The following is a 12904-nucleotide window of genomic DNA, read 5'->3' on the forward strand; positions in this document are numbered from 1 at the left end:
AATCGGCAGTCAAAATAAACATTCTAGCACAACGGACCAGCTATTTTTGTAATGCCTATTTGATTCAGAGTTCAGACGTATGAAGTTTGCACGCGAAAACTATTTCTAACATGCATACTTTCTGTTTTCCCCCCCAAGCTCGCCTCACTCGCGCAAAAGAAGGAAGCTCGTGCTGCTCACGCTTAGACCTGCGTAGATGAAATACAAGGCTGAAACTCCCATTAAGGTGTTTACATGTCCTAATCATTTTAAAAGATAAGTCAGGTGATTTATTCGGAGTACGCTGACTTCGATTATGACCTAAGATAAGCATACTCGGCCTTTTGCCATAATCAGTTTAATATTGAATTCTTAGTGTGCATGTAAACGTACTCACTGATCCGGTGACTGGGTTCATCAGGAACTGCATAGAGGATGTGGTTCCTACTGTGAGGATTATAACTTATCCAAACCAAAAACCCGTGGATCGATGGCAGCAATCGCACATAATTGAAATGGCGAACCTCTGCATTTAACCACGGCAAGTTGACTGGGAACACGGGACTTATGACCTCCGTAAGGCAATCGAAGAGGCAACTTAATTTACAGGGACAAAGTGGAGTCGCAATTCAACGGATCCAACACGAGACGTATGTGGCAGGGACTCCAGACAATCAGGGATTGTATAAAGGGAAAGCCAGCCACGTCGCGGACACCGACGCCTCACTCCTGGATGATCTAAACACTTTCTTTGTCCGCTTCGAGGAAAACAACACCAAGCCACCAACGTGGGCCCCAGCCACTCAAAAGGACAGAGTGCTCCCGATCTCCATGGCAGACGTGAGTAATACATTCAAGCGTGTTAACCTTCACAAGGGTGCCGGCATTTCAAGCCGCATCTTCAGTCATCACTAGCCGGCCTCCGCCCAGTACCCTGCCCTGAACCTTAAGAAACTGTCACTAGCCGGCTATCACCGGTACTCTACCCTGAGCATTAGACGTAACCATTACAGACCTCTACCTTGTATGTACATGTACTTATGTACATAGTCATTGAACCCTGGTCACTTGCAAAATGTTTACATGCCGTTTCATTACTTTATATGAGTCTACTGTATTCTAGTCATGGCTCATCCTATACACACCTTTTCTATTCCTATACTGTCCACACTGACTATACACACCATGTATATACATTTATATGTATGACGCTTGCAATGCAAGGGTTGTGGGTTCGATTCCCACGGGGGGACCAGTCCGAAAAAAAGTAGGACAATGTATGCATGCACTCACTACTGCAAGCGCCTGCTAAATGACTCAAATGTCAAATATAAATGTTCGTGTCAATATTTATATTCCAGACTGATACCAGATGCTCGTTCTGATATGTCTTCATTTCTTGTTATAAAAAAAAAAAAAAAGTTGGATTGTGTGTGTGTGTGTGTATTGTCATTGTGTTGTTAAGATATTGCTGCACTGTTGGAGCTAGAAACATAAGCATTTCCCTGCACCTGCAATAACATCTAAAAAAACTGTGTATGAGACCAATAAACGTTGATTTGATTTACATATTGTTTTTTTCCACTTTATACACTGAGTGAACAAAACATTAAGAACACCTTCCTACTATCGAGTTGAACACCCCCCCCCCCCCAAACCCTCAAAACAGCCTCAATTTGTCAGGAGGACGGACTCTACAAGGTGTCGAAAGTGTTCCACAGGGATGCTGGCCCATGCTGCGCATGAAAAACCCAGCAGCGTTGCAGTTCTTGACACAAACCAGTGTGCCTGGCACCTACTCCCATACTCCGTTCAAAAAGGTACTTAAATATTTTGTCTTGTCCATTCACCCTCTGAATGTCACACATGCACAATCCTTGATTTAACAGGTGACATATACATAAGAGATCATGGCGTTCACCTGGACTTACCTGGTCAGTCTGTCATGGAGAGAGCAGGTGTTCTTAATGTTTTGTACACTCAGTGTATGTACTGCGCCTTCGGGAATAAATTCATCCAGAGAGATTGCTCTTGGATTGCTGTTACGGTTAATTGTTTTTCCCCTCCTACATTTCTAGATGTATTATAAACTTTGATTTGACACACAGACGAACATGCTGCCTATAAAGTGTCAATCTTCAACAAACGCCTCCTTCTAATTCACACTTTATAATTCAGTCTTTATAAAAGTCACTCTTTGTAATTCACTATGCCAGTATTTTCACTGTATCTGTTCCTATCAAAATACAAAACAATCTTTCTATTGGAAAAAAGCACAATGCATGTGATGTAGAGAAGATATTAGAAAAACAAGGATATGATAGATTAAAGTCGGATACAGTATGTGAAATGACATTATAATAAAGGAGATCAGACCGAATCCCATTACGGTTGAGGTTAATGATTCCCCTGGAAATCAGGCAACATCCCACCATAACATGCCCATGTTTACCAAGACGGTAAGTAGCCATTCATTCAGCATGAAACTAAGGGGGGGGGAGAGAGGCCTGCAGAAGGATACACTAGTTTTATGGCTCCCATAGCACATGATTGAAATAACCCTAAAATCAATGGTGTGTTTGTGTATGCATGCGTGCGTTCCGTATGTTAAACCCAGTTAAGAAGAGCAAACACACGAGATCCAGTGTGCACTGGGAGTGTTTGCGTGCGTTTGTGTGTGTGTGTGTTTACCTAGTGCAGCTTCATGTTATTGGGACCGATCCAACCTGTATTGATCCTGTAAGACCACCACTATGTGGAAAACACTCAATTGCAAGTCAATGTCTGGGTGATCTAAGGCCCATGTGGCAAATGGAGAGAAACCGGCTCAGATGAGCTATGATATAGGCCTACATTTGATGCTTATCAAGTCAAACAAGAGAGAAGGGAGGTGAGGGAGCGAAGGAGAGAAGAGGAGCAGAGGAGGAAGAGGTGAGCTGTGAAAATTCATCCCTCTGAGCTCACATCAATTACTCCACATTTCAGCTCCTCTCCTCAGTGTGTGTCATCTGAGGTTTCTCTGATCCCTCCGTCTCTCTCTGTGTGTATGTGTGTGTGTGTGTGTCCCGCAGGGCTACAGCTTACAGTAAGGGGGACTGGAGAAAGGAGAGCTCTTAATAGCTAATAGCTAATATGAGACTCTTTACACGAGGCCCATTCCACCTAGAGAGGATAGAGGCCCGTAGGAAAGATATTAGATTTAGAAACCACAGGAGCAACACAAAACAGGTATCGCTACTTCGGCATTAGCCTTTCAACCTGTTCTTTACATAGCCGAGTATCTTGCAGTTTGATTCCATCATTTTGTGACGGAAACTTGCAGTCTTCTAGTCACACACGCTGACCACCGTGGCCATACTGCTGCTGACTCACACACACACTTAGCCCGACAAAAAGGCTATCTGCCAGTAGACTCAAGAGACAAAGGAAGCAGATGAACTTGTAAAAACATTACCTTCACATCTCTCTCTCGTTTGCTCCCTCCCGCCGCCCTCTCTCTCTTTATCTCTTTGAGTTCTATATATAGCAGTTCATTTTCAGCCCAGCAAAATAGAGTTAAACAAAGGACTTAACACATCACCTAATGGATGGGGCTCCCCCTTATACACTACCCTCCACCAAATGATGTACAGTACAGCGTGTAGTGCATTTCTCAGTGCTCCAGTACAGTCATGCATTTGAGTCTGCATGCTAAAGCTCCACCTCCAACAAACAGAGGTCTCTCTGATAGTGGAGGAAGGAGGGGGAGGAGATGGGAGGGTTCCCCCAGGCTATCAGCACATAAGAAGTCTGCAGCAGTGTGTGTGGGTGTGTTGGTGTGGTATTTACAGGGCTGAAGCACAGGGAGTTCACTATTTATTTTTATTTTTTCCCCTTTATTTAACCAGGTAGGCCTGTTCTCATTTACAACTGCGACCTGGCCAAGATAAAGCAAAGCAGTGTGACAAAAAAACAACACAGAGTTACACATAAACAAACGTACAGTCAATAACACAATAGAAAAACGTATGTAAGTGTGTGCAAATGTAGAAGAGCATGGAGGTCGGCAATAAATAGGCCATACAGGTGAAATAATTACAATTTAGCATTAATACTGGAGTGATAGATGTGCAGATGACGATGTGCAAGTAGAGATACTGGGGTGCAAAAGAGCAAGAGGATAAATAACAATATGGGGATGAGGTAGTTGGGTGTGCTATTTACAGATTGGCTGTGTACAGGTACAGTGATCGGCAAGCTGCTCTGACAGCTGATGCTTAAAGTCAGAGAGGGAGATAAGACTCCAGCTTCAGTGATTTTGTGTGTAATTTTAGGTGTAGAGAGAGAGAGAGGGCGAGAGAGAGGGCGAGAGAGAGGGGGCGAGAGGGCGAGAGAGAGAGGGCGAGAGAGAGAGGGCGAGAGAGAGAGGGCGAGAGAGAGCGAGGGGGCGAGAGCGAGAGAGCGGGGGCGAGAGAGAGAGCGAGAGAGAGGGAGAGAGAGAGAGAGAGAGGGCGAGAGAGAGAGAGAGAGAGAGAGAGAGAGGGCGAGAGAGAGAGAGGGCGAGAGAGAGAGAGAGGGCGAGAGAGAGAGAGGGCGAGAGAGAGAGAGAGAGGGCAAGAGAGAGAGAGAGAGAGAGAGAGAGAGGAACAGCACATAAGGAATCAGTAATGTAATTGAAGAATACATAGACTCTAACCACTTCCAGAAAAATTGGAAAACACTAAACAAACAACAACACAAAGAGCTTCCTATCCAAAATGGAGATGTATGGTTAAACCACTTCTCCAATCTTTTTGTCGCTATAACAAAGAACAAACAGTAAAAACACATACAGGATCAAATACAAATCTTAGAATCAACTATTAAAGACCAGAACCCGCTGGATTCTCCAGTTACATTGTATGAACTAAAGTACAAAATAAAAACCCTCCAACCCAAAAAGGCCGGTGGTGTTGATGGTCTCAATGAAATGATCAAATATACAGACAACAAATTCCAATTGGCTATACTAGAAGTCTTTAACATCATCCTTAGCTCTGGCATCTTCCCCAATATTTGGAATCAAGGACTGATCACCCCAATCCAAAAAGTGGAGATAAATTTGACCCCAATAACTACCGTGTGATATGCGTCAACAGTAACCTTGGGAAAATCCTCTGCATTATCATGAACAGCAGACTCGTACATTTCCTCAATGAAAACAATGTACTGAGCAAATGTCAAATTGGCTTTTTACAAAACTATCGTACGACAGACCACATTGTCAATTAGGGTGTGCAGGGTGACTAACAAACAAACCAAAACAAAGGCAAAGTCTTGTCATGCTTTGTTGATTTCAAAAAAGCCTTCGACTCAATGTGGCACGAGCGTCTCCTATATAAATTGATGGAAAGCGGTGTTGGGGGGAAAAAAATACAAAATTATAAAATCCATGTACACTATCAACAAATCCACGGTTAAATTTGTCATAAATCACACATTTCTTTGCAAGGGGCCGTGGGGTGAGACAGGGATGCAGCAGAAGCTCCACCCTCTTTAACATATATATCAAAGAATTGGCGAGGGCACTACAACAGTCCGCAGCACCCAGCCTCACCATACTAGAATCTGAAGTCAAATGTCTACTGTTTGATGATGATCTGGTGCTTCTGTCCCCAACCAAGGAGTGCCTACAGCAGCACCTAGATCTTCTGCACAGATTCTGCACAGATTCTGCTAGACCTGGGCCGACCTGACAGTATTACCAAACTGGGGTATCCACAATAAAAATGTGATTCACATTGTTTTATATATATACAGTACATACATACACACATATATATAAATAAAATAAAATTTAAAAAATTCAAACAGTCCATTTAGATTTTCCAACGGGGCTATACATACATACGGGTGAGGTTTTTTCTCTCACCAGAGTAGCCTCGTTTCACTGCCAAAAAGAACATTAAACCATATATTGTTCAGCGAAAATATAACACAATGCCAAATACAGGTAGCCTAGTCAAATAATGATCATCCAATCACATTAATTGTTACTCTCTCGCGGGAATTCCACTAACGGTCCGGTATGTAGCCAAACGTAGCTGCTGCTCATGTTGGTATGGCGCAAACATCATGACAGGGAGACATAGCGGAGTGGTAACGCGTGTGCCAGCCGTTACTCCCGACGCCACTTGGGTACACTGCAGCATCCACCACTGCCAGCAGGTAGCCTAGTGGTTAGAGAGTTGGGCCAGTAACCGAAACCTGTCATTTTGCCCATGAACAAGGCAGTTAACCCACTATTCCCTGGTAGGCCGTCACTGTAAATAACAATGTGTTCTTAAATGACTGATGATTTTATGTGTGCAAATGTACTCAAGCTTACGGACAATGTCAAATGTGATATAGCGAAGCACCTGAGTGAGCTGGGTGCGCAATTATACTGGTACTTTCCCAAAACGGATGACACAAACAACTGGATTCGTTATCCCTTTCATGCCCTGCCTCCAGTCCACTTACCGATATCTGAACAAGAGAGCCTCATCGAAATTGCAACAAGCGGGTCTGTGAAAATTTAATTTATTCAGAAGCCACGGCCAGATTTCTGGATTGGGCTGCGCTCAGAGTATCCTGCCTTGGCAAATCGCGCTGTTAAGACTGACACCTTTTGCAACCACGTACCATTGTGGGAGTGGATTCTCGGCCCTAGCATGAAAACTAAATACAGGCACAGACTGTGTGTGGAAAATGATTTAAGACAGACGCTCTCCAATACAACCCAACATTGCAGAGTTATGTGCATCCTTTCAAGCACATCCTTCTCAATAACCTGTGGTGAGTTACTCACAATTTTCGATGAACAAATAAGTTTTGTAAAATAAAGAGCAAAATTATTGATTATTATTATATTATAATTTGTGACCCGGCCCTATAAGAGCTCATTGTCACTTCCCACGAGCCGGGTTGTGACAAAAACTCATTCTTAAGTTTAATAAATGTATAGTATAGAGTGTGTGTGGCAGACTTACAATGATGGCAAAAAACAACATTTGAGTGCGCTGACGCTAGTGCTACAGGGGGTACACAGCTGGAGGTTGAATGTTTGAAGGGGTACAGGACTATAAAAAGTATGGGAACAACTGCACAAAAGCACACAAAAAAACTATACATACCTCGGCCTCATCATCAGCGTCACAGGCAACTTCCACAAAGCTGTGAACGATCTGAGAGACAAGGCAAGAAGGGCCTTCTATGCCATCAAAAGGAACATAAAATTCGACATACCAATTAGGATCTGGCTAAAAATACTTGAATCAGTTATAGAACCCATTGCCCTTTATGGTTGTGAGGTCTGGGGTCTGTTCACCAACCAAGAATTCACAAAATGGGAAAAACAACAAAATGAGACTCTGCATGCAGAATTTTGCAAAAATATCTTCAGTGCACAGCGTAAAACACCAAATAATGTATGCAGAGCAGAGTTAGGCCGATACAAGCTAATGATCAAAATTCAGAAAAGAGCCATTAAATTCTACAACCACCAAAAAGGACGCGATTCCCAAACCTACCATAACAAAGCCATCACCTACAGAGAGGTGAACCTGGAGAAGAGCCCCCTAAGAAAGCTGGTCCTGGGGCTCTGTTCACAAACACAAACAGACCCCACAGAGCCCCAGGACAGCAACACAATTAGGTCCAACCAAATCAGGAGAAAAATAAAAGAAAATTACTTGATACATTGGAAAGAATTCACAAAAAAATGAGCAAACTGGAATGCTTGTTGGCCCTAAACAGAGAGTACACAGTGGCAGAATACCTGACCACTGTGACTGACCCAAACTTAAGGGAAGCTTGGACTATGTACAGACTCAGTGAGCATAGCCTTGCTATTGAGAAATGCCGCCGTAGGGAGACCTGGCACTCAAGAGAAGACAGACTATGTGCACATTGCCCACAAAATGAGGTGGAAACTGAGCTCCACTTCCTAACCTCCTGCCAAATGTATGACCATATTAGAGACACATATTTCCCTCAGATTACACATATCCACAAAGAATTTGAAAACAAAACCAAAGTTGATAAACTCCCATATCTACTGGGTGATATACCACAGTGTGCATCACAGCAGCAAGATTTGTGACCTTGTTGCCACAAGAAAAGGTCAAACAGTGAAGAACAAACACCACTGTAAATACAACCCAAATTTACGTTTATTTATTTTCCCTTTTGTATTTTAATCATTTGCATATTGTTACAACACTGTAAACAGTTGAAGTCAGAAGACAAAATACACTTAGGTTCATTAAAACTAGTTTTTCAACCACTCCACAAATTTATTGTTAACAAACTACAGTTTTGGCAAGTCAGTTAGGACATCTACTGTGTCTCTGTTCTGGACTGTGGCTTACCTTAACTCACCAGGATTCATAGGCATTTCCCATGATGCATTTCTCCTCCATCGTCATTGTGGAGAACCGTCAACATTAAACCCCTAAATAACCCTGTTCTGTCAGACTGGACTGAGTTGTACCATTTCCCAACCATGTTAGACTGTGGCACAACAGCAGTCGTTGATTGTGGAGTTTCCGTCAGGGAGGGAGGACAGAAAGGGTTAATTAAGTGAGCTAGTGCGTTAGATTGACGTCGCTCTCTTTCTCTCAATTCATTTCAGTTCAAAGGGCTTTATGTGAAAAACATGTTTACATTGCCAAGGCAAGTGAAATAGATTGTAGACAAAATAATAGAAATTGAGAAAAAATATTACACTCACAAAAGTTAAAATAATATAGACATTTCAAATGTTATATCATTGGCTATGTACAGTTTTGTAACAATGTGCAAATAGTTGAAGTACAAAAGGGATAATAAATAAACATAAATATAGGTTGTATTTACAATGGTGTTTATGCTCCACTGGTTACCCTTTTCTTGTGGCAACAGGTCACAAATATTGCTGCTGTGGTGGCACACTGTGGTATTTCACCTAATAAATATGGGAGTTTATGAAACATTTGATTTTGTTTTCTAATTGTGGGTCTGTGTAATCTGAGGGAATAAAGTGTCTTTGATATGGTCATACATTTGGCAGCAGGTTAAGAAGTGCAGCTCCGTTTCCACCTCATTTTGTCAGCAGTGGGCACACTGCTGGTCTGCCTACGGTGGCCTCTCTTGATAACAAGGACATGTTTACGGAGTCTGTACATAGTCAAAGATTTTCTTAATTTTGGGTCAGTCACAGTAGTCAGGTATTCTGTCACTGTGTATTCTCTGTTTAGGGCCAAATAACATTCCAGTTTGCTTATTTCTTTTGTTGATTCTTTCCAATGTGTCAAGTAATTATCTTGTTTGTTTTCTCCTGATTTGAATGGGTCGAATTGTGTTGCCGTCCTGGGGCTCTATGTGGTCTGTTGGTGTTTGTAGACGACCTGGCTGAGCGGACTCTTCTCCAGGTTACTCTCTCAATTTGGTAAGGGATGTGTCTTGGAAGGTTTGAAAATGGCTTTCTTTGCTCTGCATTCAATATCTGGTGTTTTACATTGTACACATAGAACGTTATTGCAGAATTCTACATGCAGTCTCAATTTGGTGTTTGTCACATTTAGTGAATTTTGGGTTGGTGAGTGGACCCCAGACCTCACAACCACAGAGGGCAATGGTTTTTATAACTGTTTTAAGTATTTTTTTAGCCAGATCCTAATTGGGATGTCAAACGTTATGCTCAGATCATTCACAGCTTTGTGAAAGTTACCTGTGTTGCTGATGTTTCAGCCGAGGTAAGTATAGTTTATTGTGTACTCTAGGGCAACAGTTTGTAGGGGGAATTTGTATTTGTGGTCCTGGCAAATTGAGCTTTTTTTGGAACACCATTCTTTTTGTCTCACTGAGATTAACTGTCAAGGCCAAAGTCTGACGGAATTTGTGTAGAAGATCTAGGTGCTGCTGTAGGCCCTCCTTTGTTGGGGACAGATCTAGGTGCTGCTGTAGGCCCTCCTTTGTTGGGGACAGAGCTAGGTGCTGCTGTAGGCCCTCCTTGGTTGGGGACAGATCTAGGTGCTGCTGTAGGCCCTCCTTGGTTGGGGACAGATCTAGGTGCTGCTGTAGGCCCTCCTTGGTTGGGAACAGATCTAGGTGCTGCTGTAGGCCCTCCTTGGTTGGGAACAGATCTAGGTGATGCTGTAGGCCCTCCTTGGTTGGGGACAGATCTAGGTGCTGCTGTAGGCCCTCCTTGGTTGGGGACAGATCTAGGTGCTGCTGTAGGCCCTCCTTGGTTGGGAACTGAAGCTGCAGATCATCAGCCTCCAGTATTTATGCTGCAGTAGTTTATGTGTCGGGGGGCTAGGGTCAGTTTGTTTATCTGGAGTACTTCTCCTGTCCTATTCGGTGTCCTGTGTAAATCTAAGTGTGCGTTCTCTAATTCTCTCCTTCTCTCTTTCTTTCTCTCTCTCGGAGGACCTGAGCCCTAGAACCATGCCCCAGGACTACCTGACATGATGACTCCTTGCTGTCCCCAGTCCACCTGGCCATGCTGCTGCTCCAGTTTCAACTGGCCTGGGCCCTAGGACCATGTCCCAGGACTACCTGACATGAGGACTCCTTGCTGTCTCCAGTCCACCTGGCCATGCTCCTGCTCCAGTTTCAACTGTTCTGCCTTACTATTATTCAACCATGCTGGTCATTTATGAACATTTGAACATCTTGGCCACGTTCTGTTATAATCTCCACCTGGCACAGCCAGAAGAGGACTGGCCACCCCACATATGCTCTCTCTAATTCTCTCTTTCTTTCTCTCTCTCGGAGGACCTGAGCCCTAGGACCGTGCCCCAGGACTACCTGACATGATGGCTCCTTGCTGTCCCCAGTCCATCTGACTGTGCTGCTGCTCCAGTTTCAACTGTTCTGCCTTATTATTATTTGACCATGCTGGTCATTTATGAACATTTGAACATCTTGGTCATGTTCTGTTATAATCTCTACCCGGCACAGCCAGAAGAGGACTGGCCACCCCACATAGCCCGGTTCCTCTCTAGGTTTCTTCCTAGGTTTTGGCCTTTCTAGGGAGTTTTTCCTAGCCACCGTGCTTTTACACCTGCATTGTTTGCTGTTTGGGGTTTTAGGCTGGGTTTCTGTACAGCACTTTGAGATATCAGCTGATGTACGAAGGGCTATATAAATAAATTTGATTTGATTTGATTTAATGATTTGACTTCACAGTCTAGTAGGGTGAGGCCGGGTGCTTCAGAATGTTCTAGAGCCCTCGACAATTCGTTGACATACAGTGCCTTTGTAACAGTATAGCTTCCGTCCCTCTCCTCACCCCAACCTGGGCTCGAACCAGGGACCCTCTGCACACATAAAGCATTGCTACCCATCGCTCCACAAAAGCCACGGACCTTGCAGAGTAAAAGGAACCACTACTTCAAGGTCTCAGAGCGAGTGACATCACCGATTGAAACGCTATTAACTCGCACCACAGCTAACTAGCTAGCCATTTCACATCAGTTACACTCAACCCCCTTCTTGACCTCCTCCTTTTTCCGCAGCAACCAGTGATCCGGGTCAACAGCATCAATATAACAGTAAAACTTTAGTCCGTCCCCTCGCCCAAACCAGGGACCCTCTGCACACAGACAACAGTCACCCACGAAGCATCGTTACCCATCGCTCCACAAAAGCCTCGGCCCTTGCAGAGCAAGGGGAACCACTACTTCAAGGTCTCGGAGCGAGTGATGTCACTGACTGAAAAACTATTAGCGCGCACCACCACTAACTAGCTAGCTATTTCACATCAGACCCCCTCACTTTTTCCACATTTTGTTACGATACGGCCTTATTCTACAAAGGATTAAATAAATACAAATCCTCAAAAATCTACACACAATCCCCCATATTGACAAAGCTAAAACAGGTTTATAGAATTTTGGGGAAATTTATTGCAAATAAATATTCAGACCCCTTCCTATGAGACTCGAAATTGAGCTCAGGTGCATCCTGTTTCCATTGATCAACCTTGAGATGTTTCTACAACTTGATTGTAGTCCACTTGTGGTAGATTCAATTGATTGGACATGATTTGGAAAGGCACACACCTGTCTATATAAGGTCCCACAGTTGACAGTGCATTTAAGACCAAAAACCAGACCACGGGGTTGAAGGAATTGTCCGTAAAGCTAAGAGACAGGATTGTGTTTGAGGCACAGATCTGGGGAAGGGTACCAAAAAATGTCTGCAGCATTGAAGGTCCCCAAGAACACAGTGTCCTCCATCATTCTTAAATGTAAGACATTTGGAACCACCAAAACTCTTCCCAGAGCTGGCCGCCAGAAGGGCCTTGGTCAAGGAGGTGACAAAGAACCCAATGGTCACTCTGACAGAGCTCACGAATTCCTCTGTGGAGATGGGAGAAACTTCCAGCAGGACTAACATCTCTGCAGCACTCCACCAATCAGGCCCTGTCCCTCAGGGCTCAGGCTTACAGTACGGGGGACTGGAGAAAGGAGATAGTGTAACACAAAGCTCTTAATAGGACTGTGATACAGAGCTAATATGAGACTCTTTACACGAGGCCCATTCCACCTAGAGAGGATAGAGGCCCGTAGGAAAGAGATTACATTTAGAAACCACAGGAGCAACACAAAAAAAGGTAACGCTACTTCGGCATTAGCCTTTCAACCTGTTCTTTACATAGAATCAAACTACAAGATACTTGGCTGTCATTTTGTGACGGAAATCTTTCCGTTTTCTTTGCCATCTTTCCGTCACACGCGCTGACCATCGTGGCCATACTGCTGCTGACTCACACACACACACACACACACACACACACACACACACACACACACACACACACACACACACACACACACACACACACACACACACACACACACACACACACACACACACACACACACACACACACACACACACACACCACACACACACACACACACACAGACCGATAAAA

The 12904-nt window shown here is 43.8% G+C and overlaps 1 protein-coding gene across 5 annotated transcripts in view; it reads right to left on the reverse strand.

Moving 5' to 3' along the window:
- Positions 1 to 12904, reverse strand: part of LOC123990995 (1-phosphatidylinositol 4,5-bisphosphate phosphodiesterase beta-4-like) — a 176327-nt gene that overhangs the window by 79796 nt on the left and 83627 nt on the right. The window contains exon 1 of one of the 5 annotated variants that reach the window (XM_046292083.1): positions 3434 to 3562. The exons of the other annotated variants lie outside the window; for them this stretch is intronic. The gene's annotated coding sequence lies outside the window, so the exon portion shown is untranslated. Of the gene's footprint in view, positions 1 to 3433; positions 3563 to 12904 lie in introns of those variants that run through there. 5 annotated transcript variants of the gene reach the window in all.

Source organism: Oncorhynchus gorbuscha, linkage group LG12 (assembly GCF_021184085.1).
Source record: "Oncorhynchus gorbuscha isolate QuinsamMale2020 ecotype Even-year linkage group LG12, OgorEven_v1.0, whole genome shotgun sequence".
NCBI classification, from domain to species: domain Eukaryota; kingdom Metazoa; phylum Chordata; class Actinopteri; order Salmoniformes; family Salmonidae; genus Oncorhynchus; species Oncorhynchus gorbuscha.